This window comes from Rhynchophorus ferrugineus, unplaced genomic scaffold (assembly GCF_030347505.1).
Source record: "Rhynchophorus ferrugineus isolate W39M unplaced genomic scaffold, kcgeb_rfMv2 rfM8, whole genome shotgun sequence".
NCBI classification, from domain to species: domain Eukaryota; kingdom Metazoa; phylum Arthropoda; class Insecta; order Coleoptera; family Curculionidae; genus Rhynchophorus; species Rhynchophorus ferrugineus.
In genome coordinates this window covers 32994547-33011942 of record NW_027472587.1, presented here as the reverse complement: position 1 = coordinate 33011942, position 17396 = coordinate 32994547, and the positions used below count along the sequence as shown (strand labels likewise).

The 17396-nt window shown below is 28.1% G+C and overlaps 2 pseudogenes across 2 annotated transcripts in view; both read left to right on the top strand.

The window, feature by feature from the left end:
• LOC143201093 (polyubiquitin-A-like) overlaps positions 1 to 6167 on the top strand; it is a 29125-nt pseudogene extending 22958 nt beyond the window's left edge. Inside the window, exon 6 of the transcript XR_013006878.1 lies at positions 5462 to 6167. The product of XR_013006878.1 is annotated as a polyubiquitin-A-like (transcript). The remainder of the gene's footprint in view (positions 1 to 5461) is intronic.
• A 4516-nt stretch (positions 6168 to 10683) lies between these two features.
• The window catches only part of LOC143201084 (polyubiquitin-A-like), a 29234-nt pseudogene continuing 22521 nt past the window's right edge, over positions 10684 to 17396 (top strand). The window contains exons 1-2 of the transcript XR_013006870.1: positions 10684 to 10813; positions 12048 to 12730. The product of XR_013006870.1 is annotated as a polyubiquitin-A-like (transcript). The remainder of the gene's footprint in view (positions 10814 to 12047; positions 12731 to 17396) is intronic.

Below are 17396 nucleotides of genomic sequence, written 5' to 3'. Positions count from 1 at the left end.
AGCCATACATTTAAGAAAATATAAAAATATTTGTATACCAGCCCAGAGAAATATCGACATTTTCTTAACAAAGAAAAACTGACTATTAATACAATTTTAATAATAAGTACTAAAATGCACTAACATATAAAATTTAGTACCAATTTAAAAGGTTTATTAGAAATTTCAAAAGGTTTTTTATAAAGTTTAAGAAATATCTTTAACATTTTTGAACCATTAAGAATTTTATATCTGTATTCCTGTCCTATACTATTAAATGAAATTATTCACTTTTGAGGAACTTCTAGGATCCATTTATTGGATCAATTTAAGTACATATTTTGTATTTTAGTAATACTGGTTGTTTTCCTATAAGGTTATTTGTTCATTGTTAAATTTTATTGTTTTCTTCCCTAATTAGAACTTTCTGAGGATGTAGTTAAGATCAATTTAAGACTGTTTATGAACATACTTTCTTAGCTTATTTAAAAGTCACTTTTATAACCATTAAATTGCGCAAGAGAGAAAAAACTATTTAATTCAACGTGTAACCTTTCTAGTATTGATGTGTTGATTTTTTAGTAATCCGATACGGCCAATCAACCAACAGCAAATCATATTAATGGCTTTTGTTGCGACTGTATTATATTGGGATATTTTATATTTTTATTCGTATTAGTAGTATTTTATGTATTTATTTCGTTTTAGAGAAACTGCGGTATTGTCAATAGCATATTGTATAGCTAGTCAGGTATTTTTGATGTTTGGTTTTCTTATCAATTTATATACCTACTTATAAAGCTGGAAATTCTTAATTGGGGTAATAAGCAATAAAACGCCAGGGTTGGGTAGTATTTGAATTACTTGTATTTAGAAATTGTAATTAAAATACAAATACATGTTTTGTATTTTAATTACATCTTGAAAATATAATTTGTTATACATATTTCAAGTACCTGACGCTGGTGTGCTTGTTAAATGTCAATGGTTTCTTGGTTGTTTGAATATTTACATGTCTAAATATGTACCTTTATATTAGTCTACGGCAGTATACGAGTATAATCTTTTAACTCACATAAAAGTTATATTTACGATTTATTTAATACACAGAAATTAACTTGGATAAACATAAACACTGGTTCTTCTCGAACGTTAATGTGGCTGCATTTGAATATCATGAGAATTTTATTTACTAGCTCACGTCTTCATGTAAGAAAGCCACATTTAGGCATTTTTCTCTTTCCATAAATATTAAGGAATCGGATGTTAGAAAAGGGCAATAGATCCTACTTTCCTAGAAACTTACTAGAAACTAGAACATAATTGCTGCAGTTTTAGATTAGATTCAGGGCAACAAGTGTTACTATAGCAAACTTCTGCTTATTTTAACGTCTGTCCCAATCAGGTTAGATTGTCTGCAGGTTTCTAATTTAAGGAATTTTACTGTTATATTTATGTTTGCAACTAAAAGAGAGATTAAAAAGAATATTTGATAGGATTTTACTTTACAACTTACATGCTTTGGTTGTCAGAGGCATCACAATACGTGACAGGCAAATAATTCCAAACTTTTAATTCATGCCCTAAAGGTATATTAAAAAAAAACATGAAATAACGCATAAGAGTAACAGGAACAGCAGTACTTGTAAAGAATATCATGATTTTATTGTTTCTGAGGACAGTTACAGTGTTCAGTCACAGGTGTCAAAAATAGTCATTATCATCATTTTAACCTAATTAAAAAGAGACAAAATGCTGTCCGATGGGTCGAACATATAACCGAATCAATCTATAAAATTAGATTTGTGTTGGCACTGCTCGACCCTGATGCCAAATGTCTACAAGATTCTCCAAAATGTTAGTGATAATTAGATGTTATAAGTCCAATTTGATACGGCAACGTTGTGACGTAATAATTTTTGATGGCGCACTGGGCTGTTTTATTGTATATACTATATAAAGAATTTATTGAACACTTGCATTGTATCATTGTAACATGTTACTCTCTCGTGTTTCAACACCTATTAATGCTTCACCATGCCATTATGCTTTCACCACATTACACTTTTAGTTCTTCCAATCAAACAGCCAATGCACGTCATTAAGACCATCGAACATATTGATATATTCAGTTTATAAAAGCGCAAAATCCTTTTTAAACTCAAGGCATTTTTCTTTCTGATTTTACTAATTAGCATTACTCTAGTTAAAAAGAGACAGAAAGAAGTCTGATGTGCCAGAACATGTAAGAAAATCGGTCTATATATAAAACTCGATTTGTGTTGATACTGGTCGACACCGTTGTCATATGTCAATGGGCACATAATAGAACTACTCTAATCTACGAGCTATTGTGACTATTCAATAAATATGCATTTGGTGCGGCAACGTTGCATTATAAATTTTGTTAGGAATGATTTTCTAGTGCATATTTTCAGGATCAAGGCTACTACTAACAATCAAACACATCTAAATAATAAGATATGAATTTTATTCATAATTGTATACAAGTTTTAAATATCATAGTCATTGAAATCAACTCACGAGGATCAATATTTTATTTTAAACAGTTACGAATTGTATATTTACATCATTCAAGTTGTACAAAAATGTTTGTTACAAAAAACCATACAAAAATGTAGTAGGATGAGAGGTACGGCTCGATGACTAGCAACACTGATCTGATGTTGTTGATGAAAAGTCGCTTTCACGCGTCTTACCGTAAAACAGAAAGAATTAAACTAGGTGCATCTAAAATCGTCTCTAGTATTTTCATAATAATAATATCATTCTAATGTAGCTGTTTAGTATTTTAAGTAACTTTAATAATGTCTAAAGTGTATTTAACTTAATATTGAGGTAAATAACACTGTTGTTAATATTTTAGGGTTAAGCCTCAATTGTTTTGTTTACTGTGTATATGAGTCCCCAATAATTGTTTTCTTTTCAGTAACCAAATAATATACTTATTATAAATTATAAAAGGCCAATATAAAATATCTGGTGTCTTGTGATTGAAATAATAGTTCCATGGGCTATACTTCACCAGGTTAGGAAAAATGATACATGCATTTTAAAATAAATTTATTTTTAATAATCTGTTTATTGTATACAATTTTGAATCGATATTTTTGTTATTCTTTATTATCGTCATGTAGCCCATTATAAAGTATCAAAAGAAATAGATATACAGTAACAATGCTAATTTTATATTAAAATCATTAAAAAAATATTTTCTAATAAATAATAATAAAATAAATAAACAGTTTTGACATATGAGTAATATCCAAATAAAAAATTTCGATATTTTCCAATACTTTTTCAAATATATATTGACAGTTATAATATAGAGTATCGAACTTTTTTGACAATTCTTTACCTCCCACCCTTTTTACACAAAAGAATGTTCTCAGAAAAAGTAGGGTTAAAGTGAATAAACATCGATATTGACTAAAAGAATTGTATTGGAAAATAAAAATTAATTGTTGTTCATGATTTCCAATAATTAATATATTTTGTATATGTACTTTCAAATATCGATAATTTTATGCTCATAGAATGTATTATCTAGCGATCCAATAACAAGAAACTTGGCTGTCAGCCGCCATGGAAAATATCGATAGAACGTTCTAACGATATTTGAAATATTTCAATATTATTAAAAAATATCGATATATCGGAGAAAAAGATTGCGATATTTTACAGGAGATATAGCCAGACTTTTAAGAAAAAATAAAAATATTTGTATACTGTATTTCTTAACAAAGAAAAACTGACTATTAATAAGATTTTAATAATAAGTACTAAAATGCACTAACATATAAAATTTAGTACCAATTTAAAAGGTTTATTAGAAGTTTCAAAATGGTTTTTATAAAGTTTAAGAAATATCTTTAACATTTTTGAAATATCGAAAATATCGACTTACAAAAATATCGATATATAGGCTAGAAATATCGATATACCCTTCTCTCGTTAATTCTGCACATCCCTACAATTAATATTTGGAAATGTATTTTAGTTGGAGGGGGTATTGACGTTTAAACCTCAAAAAAGGCCTTATAAGGTCTGAATCTAGAAGTTGCTGAACAGTTTAAAGCAATAAGCGAAAAGTGGGCTTTGTTGTATATCGTGCTCTATTGTGTAAACGTAGTTGTGATAGGAAGTTATAGTTATCCGTGTTTATAAGAAAGCTATAAGTAAGTATAACTTTGAAACAATTTTCTTTGTATTCATGACAATGCAGATTTTGCTTTGTTTAAGGGTTTCTTAGCAATTTTTAAATTTCTTTCCAACAAAAATTATAATATTTGTGTGTTCCTTTAACGTTATTTAGATAAAGATTATTCAGGAAATCTAAGGTTAGCATCATTATGTTTCAATTTATTATTTGTTAATGTGTTTTATGTATTACGTATTACTGAAAATGTTTTCAATGTTTGTTTTAAATGTCTCAATACGTATTAGGTCTTTGTTATAGAATAGTTCGTGAATTGTTATGTTCATTAGTGTTGGCAATGTTATTTTTACCAGATTACTGATATATCATATATCAGTATACTTATTTCGCAGTATTATAATTTAGTTTGGTTATGTATTAACTTTTTAATAGGAAGTTATAAATTTAACGATATTAATTCTCTTTAATACATAATTCATTGCAATGCGATTAAATGTATCAATATTTTAATATACCTAGTCGAATTAAAAGTTGAAAAAGCACTCATAATAAAATCGAGTTTGTATATGTTCCTCAGATTTACTAATATGCCTTTCTTTTTACTACCACTAAATACCTTAAAATAATATAATTAGATTGTTTTAACTGAAACATTGAGAACATTAATGAAAACGAAAAAAACAAAACAAAGTAGACGTCAAATATGGTATATTGCAATATCATAGTAATAGCATCGATATATATTCAGTTATGTATATTCATATAGTATTTGCTTTGCTTTTGTTTTACACCTTTTTACACCTCCAATCTGTTGTTCCTTGCATGTATGGATTTTTTTCTTGTACAAGCACTAGGAACTATAAAAATAATATTGATATGTACAAATTTAACATACCTGTGATCTTCGAAAATTAGCTGGCTATTCTGATAATTTTCTTGATATTCTTACATGTAGAGTTTAATATAATTTTTATTCACTTTTAAATTTATTTGTTTCTGAAATTTATAAAATTTGATTACATTTATATTAATTTTACAACCATGTATAAGAAATTGACAAGCAAGTGAAAGCAAACCATACAACTGGCAAATGCTAGACATAATGTAGACACATAATACACAATAGACACATAACTAGACCTAATGTAGATTATTCTAAAGTGTATGTGGATAGCAAACCAATCCTATACTACATGTTGTTTACTTTCTTATGTTCAATTTATATTTTTCATTAGTATATTTTTTTATTGCAGCATGCAGATTTTCGTGAAGACTTTGACTGGCAAAACCATCACCCTGGAGGCTGAGGCATCTGACACAATCGAAAATGTTAAAGCCAAGATTCAAGATAAAGAAGGCATTCCACCAGACCAGCAGCGATTGATCTTTGCTGGTAAACAACTAGAAGATGGACGTACATTGTCTGGTTACAACATCCAAAAGGAATCAACTCTTCACTTAGTGTTGAGATTGAGGGGAGGCATGCAAATTATTGTCAAGACTTTAACTGGCAAAACCATTATTCTGGAGGTTGAAGCCTCTGACACTATTGAAAATGCGAAAGCCAAGATTCAAGATAAAGAAGGCATTGCCCCAGACCAACAGCGATTGATCTTTGCTGGTAAACAACTAGAAGATGGACGTACTCTTTCTGATTACAATATCCAGAAGGAATCTACACTTCACCTGGTATTGAGATTGAGAGGAGGCATGCAGATTTTTGTCAAAACTTTAACTGGTAAAACGATCACCCTTGAAGTTGAACCATCAGACACGATTGAAAATGTAAAAGCTAAAATTCGAGATAAAGAAGGTATTCCTCCAGATCAACAGCGATTGATCTTTGCTGGTAAACAATTGGAAGATGGTCGTACCCTATCTGATTACAATATTCAAAAGGAGTCCACATTGCATTTAGTGCTAAGACTCAGAGGTGGCAATTAAAAGCATTTTTATTTGTATTTTGATATATTTTTAAATTAATGTGAAATAAATATCTGCAGTAATACATGTTTTTTTTCTTACTCTTAACTTATTTGAAGACCATGTATTTAAAACTGAATATTTTTAAATTAGTATTTTATAATAAGCAACCCTTAATAACTCGAAGTGAAGATATTTTGAGTGTTTGGATAGCAGTTTTTGGGAGTTTGGATGTAAGAACCCTATTGGTAGTATATAATAGTTGATAATTAATAACCAATGCAGATGTAAAAATACTTATAGCTGATTTATATTCAAGATGAAAAACAGGAAATAGAATTAAAAGATATTAAGTTATTAGTTGTTTTTAGCTCTATTCGATATATATATTCGATATTCTATATCGATATATCGGAGAAAAAATTGCGATATTTTACAGGAGATATAGCCATACATTTAAGAAAATATAAAAATATTTGTATACCAGCCCAGAGAAATATCGACATTTTCTTAACAAAGAAAAACTGACTATTAATACAATTTTAATAATGAGTACTAAAATGCACTAACATATAAAATTTAGTACCAATTTAAAAGGTTTATTAGAAATTTCAAAAGGTTTTTTATAAAGTTTAAGAAATATCTTTAACATTTTTGAACCATTAAGAATTTTATATCTGTATTCCTGTCCTATACTATTAAATGAAATTATTCACTTTTGAGGAACTTCTAGGATCCATTTATTGGATCAATTTAAGTACATATTTTGTATTTTAGTAATACTGGTTGTTTTCCTAAAAGGTTATTTGTTCATTGTTAAATTTTATTGTTTTCTTCCCTAATTAGAACTTTCTGAGAATGTAGTTAAGATCAATTTAAGACTGTTTATGAACATACTTTCTTAGCTTATTTAAAAGTCACTTTTATAACCATTAAATTGCGCAAGAGAGAAAAAACTATTTAATTCAACGTGTAACCTTTCTAGTATTGATGTGTTGATTTTTTAGTAATCCGATACGGCCAATCAACCAACAGCAAATCATATTAATGGCTTTTGTTGCGACTGTATTATATTGGGATATTTTATATTTTTATTCGTATTATTAGTATTTTATGTATTTATTTCGTTTTAGAGAAACTGCGGTATTGTCAATAGCATATTGTATAGCTAGTCAGGTATTTTTGATGTTTGGTTTTCTTATCAATTTATATACCTACTTATAAAGCTGTAAAGTCTTAATTGGGGTAATAAGCAATAAAACGCCAGGGTTGGGTAGTATTTGAATTACTTGTATTTAGAAATTGTAATTGAAATACAAATACATGTTTTGTATTTTAATTACATCTTGAAAATATAATTTGTTATACATATTTCAAGTACCTGACGCTGGTGTGCTTGTTAAATGTCAATGGTTTCTTGGTTGAATGAATATTTACATGTCTAAATATGTACCTTTATATTAGTCTACGGCAGTATACGAGTATAATCTTTTAACTCACATAAAAGTTATATTTACGATTTATTTAATACATAGAAATTAACTTGGATAAACATAAACACTGGTTCTTCTCGAACGTTAATGTGGCTGCATTTGAATATCATGAGAATTTTATTTACTAGCTCACGTCTTCATGTAAGAAAGCCACATTTAGGCATTTTTCTCTTTCCATAAATATTAAGGAATCGGATGTTAGAAAAGGGCAATAGATCCTACTTTCCTAGAAACTTACTAGAAACTAGAACATAATTGCTGCAGTTTTAGATTAGATTCAGGGCAACAAGTGTTACTATAGCAAACTTCTGCTTACTTTAACGTCTGTCCCAATCAGGTTAGATTGTCTGCAGGTTTCTAATTTAAGGAATTTTACTGTTATATTTATGTTTGCAACTAAAAGAGAGATTAAAAAGAATATTTGATAGGATTTTACTTTACAAAATGCTTTGGTTGTCAGAGGCATCACAATACGTGACAGGCAAATAATTCCAAACTTTTAATTCATGCCCTAAAGGTATATTAAAAAAAAAAAACATGAAATAACGCATAAGAGTAACAGGAACAGCAGTACTAGTAAAGAATATCATGATTTTATTGTTTCTGAGGACAGTTACAGTGTTCAGTCACAGGTGTCAAAAATAGTCATTATCATCATTTTAACCTAATTAAAAAGAGACAAAATGCTGTCCGATGGGTCGAACATATAACCGAATCAATCTATAAAATTAGATTTGTGTTGGCACTGCTCGACCCTGATGCCAAATGTCTACAAGATTCTCCAAAATGTTGGTGATAATTAGATGTTATAAGTCCAATTTGATACGGCAACGTTGTGACGTAATAATTTTTGATGGCGCACTGGGCTGTTTTATTGTATATACTATATAAAGAATTTATTGAACACTTGCATTGTATCATTGTAACATGTTACTCTCTCGTGTTTCAACACCTATTAATGCTTCACCATGCCATTATGCTTTCGCCACATTACACTTTTAGTTCTTCCAATCAAACAGCCAATGCACGTCATTAAGACCATCGAACATATTGATATATTCAGTATATAAAAACGCAAAATCCTTTTTAAACTCAAGGCATTTTTTTTTCTGATTTTACTAATTAGCATTACTCTAGTTAAAAAGATACAGAAAGAAGTCTGATGTGCCAGAACATGTAAGAAAATCGGTCTATATATAAAACTCGATTTGTGTTGATACTGGTCGACACCGTTGTCATATGTCAATGGGCATATAATAGAACAACTCTAATCTACGAGCTATTGTGACTATTCAATAAATATGCATTAGATGTACTATAAAGTAAAAATAAATTATATTTTGTAACGTTATTTTTATTTCGTTATTTTATTTAAATTTTGTTGATAGAGTCAATAGAAGCTAAAACTTAAATTTGGTGCGGCAACGTTGTATTATAAATTTTGTTAGGAATGATTTTCTAGTGCATATTTTCAGGATCAAGGCTACTACTAACAATCAAACACATCTAAATAATAAGATATGAATTTTATTCATAATTGTATACAAGTTTTAAATATCATAGTCATTGAAATCAACTCACGAGGATCAATATTTTATTTTAAACAGTTACGAATTGTATATTTACATCATTCAAGTTGTACAAAAATGTTTGTTACAAAAAACCATACAAAAATGTAGTAGGATGAGAGGTACGGCTCGATGACTAGCAACACTGATCTGATGTTGTTGATGAAAAGTCGCTTTCACGCGTCTTACCGTAAAACAGAAAGAATTAAACTAGGTGCATCTAAAATCGTCTCTAGTATTTTCATAATAATAATATCATTCTAATGTAGCTGTTTAGTATTTTAAGTAACTTTAATAATGTCTAAAGTGTATTTAACTTAATATTGAGGTAAATAACACTGTTGTTAATATTTTAGGGTTAAGCCTCAATTGTTTTGTTTACTGTGTATATGAGTCCCCAATAATTGTTTTTTTTTCAGTAACCAAATAATATACTTATTATAAATTATAAAAGGCCAATATAAAATATCTGGTGTCTTGTGAATGAAATAATAGTTCCATGGGCTATACTTCACCAGGTTAGGAAAAATGATATATGCATTTTAAAATAAATTTATTTTTAATAATCTGTTTATTGTATACTATTTTGAATCGATATTTTTGTTATTCTTTATTATCGTCATGTAGCCCACTATAAAGTATCAAAAGAAATAGATATACAGTAACAATGCTAATTTTATATTAAAATCAATAAAAAAATATTTTCTAATAAATAATAATAAAATAAATAAACAGTTTTGACATATGAGTAATATCCAAATAAAAAATTTCGATATTTTCCAATACTTTTTCAAATATATATTGACAGTTATAATATAGAGTATCGAACTTTTTTGACAATTCTTTACCTCCCACCCTTTTTACACAAAAGAATGTTCTCAGAAAAAGTAGGGTTAAAGTGAATAAACATCGATATTGACTAAAAGAATTGTATTGGAAAATAAAAATTAATTGTTGTTCATGATTTCCAATAATTAATATATTTTGTATATGTACTTTCAAATATCGATAATTTTATGCTCATAGAATATATTATCTAGCGATCCAATAACAAGAAACTATGGCTGTCAGCCGCCATGGAAAATATCGATAGAACGTTCTAACGATATTTGAAATATTTCAATATTATTAAAAAAATATCGATATATCGGAGAAAAAGATTGCGATATTTTACAGGAGATATAGCCAGACTTTTAAGAAAAAATAAAATTATTTGTATACTGTATTTCTTAACAAAGAAAAACTGACTATTAATAAGATTTTAATAATAAGTACTAAAATGCACTAACATATAAAATTTAGTACCAATTTAAAAGGTTTATTAGAAGTTTCAAAATGGTTTTTATAAAGTTTAAGAAATATCTTTAACATTTTTGAAATATCGAAAATATCGACTTACAAAAATATCGATATATAGGCTAGAAATATCGATATACCCTTCTCTCGTTAATTCTGCACATCCCTACAATTAATATTTGGAAATGTATTTTAGTTGGAGGGGGTATTGACGTTTAAACCTCAAAAAAGGCGTTATAAGGTCTGAATCTAGAAGTTGCTGAACAGTTTAAAGCAATAAGCGAAAAGTGGGCTTTGTTGTATATCGTGCTCTATTGTGTAAACGTAGTTGTGATAGGAAGTTATAGTTATCCGTGTTTATAAGAAAGCTATAAGTAAGTATAACTTTGAAACAATTTTCTTTGTATTCATGACAATGCAGATTTTGCTTTGTTTAAGGGTTTCTTAGCAATTTTTAAATTTCTTTCCAACAAAAATTATAATATTTGTGTGTTCCTTTAACGTTATTTAGATAAAGATTCTTCAGGAAATCTAAGGTTAGCATCAATATGTTTCAATTTATTATTTGTTAATGTGTTTTATGTATTACGTATTACTGAAAATGTTTTCAATGTTTGTTTTAAATGTTTCAATACGTATTAGGTCTTTGTTATAGAATAGTTCGTGAATTGTTATGTTCATTAGTGTTGGCAATGTTATTTTTACCAGATTACTGATATATCATATATCAGTGTACTTATTTCGCAGTATTATAATTTAGTTTGGTTATGTATTAACTTTTTAATAGGAAGTTATAAATTTAACGATATTAATTCTCTTTCATACATAATTCATTGCAATGCGATTAAATGTATCAATATTTTAATATACCTACTCGAATTAAAAGTTGAAAAAGCACTCATAATTAAATCGAGTTTGTATATGTTCCTCAGATTTACTAATATGCCTTTCTTTTTACTACCACTAAATACCTTAAAATAATATAATTAGATTGTTTTAACTGAAACATTGAGAACATTAATGAAAACGAAAAAAACAAAACAAAGTAGACGTCAAATATGGTATACTGCAATATCATAGTAATAGCATCGATATATATTCAGTTATGTATATTCATATAGTATTTGCTTTGCTTTTGTTTTACACCTTTTTACACCACCAATCTGTTGTTCCTTGCATGTATGGATTTTTTTCTTGTACAAGCACTAGGAACTATAAAAATAATATTGATATGTACAAATTTAACATACCTGTGATCTTCGAAAATTAGCTGGCTATTCTGATAATTTTCTTGATATTCTTACATGTAGAGTTTAATATAATTTTTATTCACTTTTAAGTTTATTTGTTTCTGAAATTTATAAAATTTGATTACATTTATATTAATTTTACAACCATGTATAAGAAATTGACAAGCAAGTAAAAGCAAACCATACAACTGGCAAATGCTAGACATAATGTAGACACATAATACACAATAGACACATAACTAGACCTAATGTAGATTATTCTAAAGTGTATGTGGATAGCAAACCAATCCTATACTACATGTTGTTTACTTTCTTATGTTCAATTTATATTTTTCATTAGTATATTTTTTTATTGCAGCATGCAGATTTTCGTGAAGACTTTGACTGGCAAAACCATCACCCTGGAGGCTGAGGCATCTGACATAATCGAAAATGTTAAAGCCAAGATTCAAGATAAAGAAGGCATTCCACCAGACCAGCAGCGATTGATCTTTGCTGGTAAACAACTAGAAGATGGACGTACATTGTCTGATTACAACATCCAAAAGGAATCAACTCTTCACTTAGTGTTGAGATTGAGGGGAGGCATGCAAATTATTGTCAAGACTTTAACTGGCAAAACCATTACTCTGGAGGTTGAAGCCTCTGACACTATTGAAAATGCGAAAGCCAAGATTCAAGATAAAGAAGGCATTGCCCCAGACCAGCAGCGATTGATCTTTGCTGGTAAACAACTAGAAGATGGACGTACTCTTTCTGATTACAATATCCAGAAGGAATCTACACTTCACCTGGTATTGAGATTGAGAGGAGGCATGCAGATTTTTGTCAAAACTTTAACTGGTAAAACGATCACCCTTGAAGTTGAACCATCAGACACGATTGAAAATGTAAAAGCTAAAATTCGAGATAAAGAAGGTATTCCTCCAGATCAACAGCGATTGATCTTTGCTGGTAAACAATTGGAAGATGGTCGTACCCTATCTGATTACAATATTCAAAAGGAGTCCACATTGCATTTAGTGCTAAGACTCAGAGGTGGCAATTAAAAGCATTTTTATTTGTATTTTGATATATTTTTAAATTAATGTGAAATAAATATCTGCAGTAATACATTTTTTTTTTCTTACTCTTAACTTATTTGAAGACCATGTATTTAAAACTGAATATTTTTAAATTAGTATTTTATAATAAGCAACCCTTAATAACTCGAAGTGAAGATATTTTGAGTGTTTGGATAGCAGTTTTTGGGAGTTTGGATGTAAGAACCCTATTGGTAGTATATAATAGTTGATAATTAATAACCAATGCAGATGTAAAAATACTTATAGCTGATTTATATTCAAGATGAAAAACAGGAAATAGAATTAAAAGATATTAAGTTATTAGTTGTTTTTAGCTCTATTCGATATATATATTCAATATTCTGTATCGATATATCGGAGAAAAAATTGCGATATTTTACAGGAGATATAGCCATACATTTAAGAAAATATAAAAATATTTGTATACCAGCCCAGAGAATTATCGACATTTTCTTAACAAAGAAAAACTGACTATTAATACAATTTTAATAATAAGTACTAAAATGCACTAACATATAAAATTTAATACCAATTTAAAAGGTTTATTAGAAATTTCAAAAGGTTTTTTATAAAGTTTAAGAAATATCTTTAACATTTTTGAACCATTAAGAATTTTATATCTGTATTCCTGTCCTATACTATTAAATGAAATTATTCACTTTTGAGGAACTTCTAGGATCCATTTATTGGATCAATTTAAGTACATATTTTGTATTTTAGTAATACTGGTTGTTTTCCTATAAGGTTATTTGTTCATTGTTAAATTTTATTGTTTTCTTCCCTAATTAGAACTTTCTGAGAATGTAGTTAAGATCAATTTAAGACTGTTTATGAACATACTTTCTTAGCTTATTTAAAAGTCACTTTTATAATCATTAAATTGCGCAAGAGAGAAAAAACTATTTAATTCAACGTGTAACCTTTCTAGTATTGATGTGTTGATTTTTTAGTAATCCGATACGGCCAATCAACCAACAGCAAATCATATTAATGGCTTTTGTTGCGACTGTATTATATTGGGATATTTTATATTTTTATTCGTATTAGTAGTATTTTATGTATTTATTTCGTTTTAGAGAAACTGCGGTATTGTCAATAGCATATTGTAGAGCTAGTCAGGTATTTTTGATGTTTGGTTTTCTTATCAATTTATATACCTACTTATAAAGCTGGAAATTCTTAATTGGGGTAATAAGCAATAAAACGCCAGGGTTGGGTAGTATTTGAATTACTTGTATTTAGAAATTGTAATTAAAATACAAATACATGTTTTAGATTAGATTCAGGGCAACAAGTGTTACTATAGCAAACTTCTGCTTACTTTAACGTCTGTCCCAATCAGGTTAGATTGTCTGCAGGTTTCTAATTTAAGGAATTTTACTGTTATATTTATGTTTGCAACTAAAAGAGAGATTAAAAAGAATATTTGATAGGATTTTACTTTACAAAATGCTTTGGTTGTCAGAGGCATCACAATACGTGACAGGCAAATAATTCCAAACTTTTAATTCATGCCCTAAAGGTATATTAAAAAAAAAAACATGAAATAACGCATAAGAGTAACGGGAACAGCAGTACTAGTAAAGAATATCATGATTTTATTGTTTCTGAGGACAGTTACAGTGTTCAGTCACAGGTGTCAAAAATAGTCATTATCATCATTTTAACCTAATTAAAAAGAGACAAAATGCTGTCCGATGGGTCGAACATATAACCGAATCAATCTATAAAATTAGATTTGTGTTGGCACTGCTCGACCCTGATGCCAAATGTCTACAAGATTCTCCAAAATGTTGGTGATAATTAGATGTTATAAGTCCAATTTGATACGGCAACGTTGTGACGTAATAATTTTTGATGGCGCACTGGGCTGTTTTATTGTATATACTATATAAAGAATTTATTGAACACTTGCATTGTATCATTGTAACATGTTACTCTCTCGTGTTTCAACACCTATTAATGCTTCACCATGCCATTATGCTTTCGCCACATTACACTTTTAGTTCTTCCAATCAAACAGCCAATGCACGTCATTAAGACCATCGAACATATTGATATATTCAGTATATAAAAACGCAAAATCCTTTTTAAACTCAAGGCATTTTTTTTTCTGATTTTACTAATTAGCATTACTCTAGTTAAAAAGATACAGAAAGAAGTCTGATGTGCCAGAACATGTAAGAAAATCGGTCTATATATAAAACTCGATTTGTGTTGATACTGGTCGACACCGTTGTCATATGTCAATGGGCATATAATAGAACAACTCTAATCTACGAGCTATTGTGACTATTCAATAAATATGCATTAGATGTACTATAAAGTAAAAATAAATTATATTTTGTAACGTTATTTTTATTTCGTTATTTTATTTAAATTTTGTTGATAGAGTCAATAGAAGCTAAAACTTAAATTTGGTGCGGCAACGTTGTATTATAAATTTTGTTAGGAATGATTTTCTAGTGCATATTTTCAGGATCAAGGCTACTACTAACAATCAAACACATCTAAATAATAAGATATGAATTTTATTCATAATTGTATACAAGTTTTAAATATCATAGTCATTGAAATCAACTCAAGAGGATCAATATTTTATTTTAAACAGTTACGAATTGTATATTTACATCATTCAAGTTGTACAAAAATGTTTGTTACAAAAAACCATACAAAAATGTAGTAGGATGAGAGGTACGGCTCGATGACTAGCAACACTGATCTGATGTTGTTGATGAAAAGTCGCTTTCACGCGTCTTACCGTAAAACAGAAAGAATTAAACTAGGTGCATCTAAAATCGTCTCTAGTATTTTCATAATAATAATATCATTCTAATGTAGCTGTTTAGTATTTTAAGTAACTTTAATAATGTCTAAAGTGTATTTAACTTAATATTGAGGTAAATAACACTGTTGTTAATATTTTAGGGTTAAGCCTCAATTGTTTTGTTTACTGTGTATATGAGTCCCCAATAATTGTTTTTTTTTCAGTAACCAAATAATATACTTATTATAAATTATAAAAGGCCAATATAAAATATCTGGTGTCTTGTGAATGAAATAATAGTTCCATGGGCTATACTTCACCAGGTTAGGAAAAATGATACATGCATTTTAAAATAAATTTATTTTTAATAATCTGTTTATTGTATACTATTTTGAATCGATATTTTTGTTATTCTTTATTATCGTCATGTAGCCCACTATAAAGTATCAAAAGAAATAGATATACAGTAACAATGCTAATTTTATATTAAAATCAATAAAAAAATATTTTCTAATAAATAATAATAAAATAAATAAACAGTTTTGACATATGAGTAATATCCAAATAAAAAATTTCGATATTTTCCAATACTTTTTCAAATATATATTGACAGTTATAATATAGAGTATCGAACTTTTTTGACAATTCTTTACCTCCCACCCTTTTTACACAAAAGAATGTTCTCAGAAAAAGTAGGGTTAAAGTGAATAAACATCGATATTGACTAAAAGAATTGTATTGGAAAATAAAAATTAATTGTTGTTCATGATTTCCAATAATTAATATATTTTGTATATGTACTTTCAAATATCGATAATTTTATGCTCATAGAATATATTATCTAGCGATCCAATAACAAGAAACTATGGCTGTCAGCCGCCATGGAAAATATCGATAGAACGTTCTAACGATATTTGAAATATTTCAATATTATTAAAAAAATATCGATATATCGGAGAAAAAGATTGCGATATTTTACAGGAGATATAGCCAGACTTTTAAGAAAAAATAAAATTATTTGTATACTGTATTTCTTAACAAAGAAAAACTGACTATTAATAAGATTTTAATAATAAGTACTAAAATGCACTAACATATAAAATTTAGTACCAATTTAAAAGGTTTATTAGAAGTTTCAAAATGGTTTTTATAAAGTTTAAGAAATATCTTTAACATTTTTGAAATATCGAAAATATCGACTTACAAAAATATCGATATATAGGCTAGAAATATCGATATACCCTTCTCTCGTTAATTCTGCACATCCCTACAATTAATATTTGGAAATGTATTTTAGTTGGAGGGGGTATTGACGTTTAAACCTCAAAAAAGGCGTTATAAGGTCTGAATCTAGAAGTTGCTGAACAGTTTAAAGCAATAAGCGAAAAGTGGGCTTTGTTGTATATCGTGCTCTATTGTGTAAACGTAGTTGTGATAGGAAGTTATAGTTATCCGTGTTTATAAGAAAGCTATAAGTAAGTATAACTTTGAAACAATTTTCTTTGTATTCATGACAATGCAGATTTTGCTTTGTTTAAGGGTTTCTTAGCAATTTTTAAATTTCTTTCCAACAAAAATTATAATATTTGTGTGTTCCTTTAACGTTATTTAGATAAAGATTATTCAGGAAATCTAAGGTTAGCATCATTATGTTTCAATTTATTATTTGTTAATGTGTTTTATGTATTACGTATTACTGAAAATGTTTTCAATGTTTGTTTTAAATGTTTCAATACGTATTAGGTCTTTGTTATAGGATAGTTCGTGAATTGTTATGTTCATTAGTGTTGGCAATGTTATTTTTACCAGATTACTGATATATCATATATCAGTGTACTTATTTCGCAGTATTATA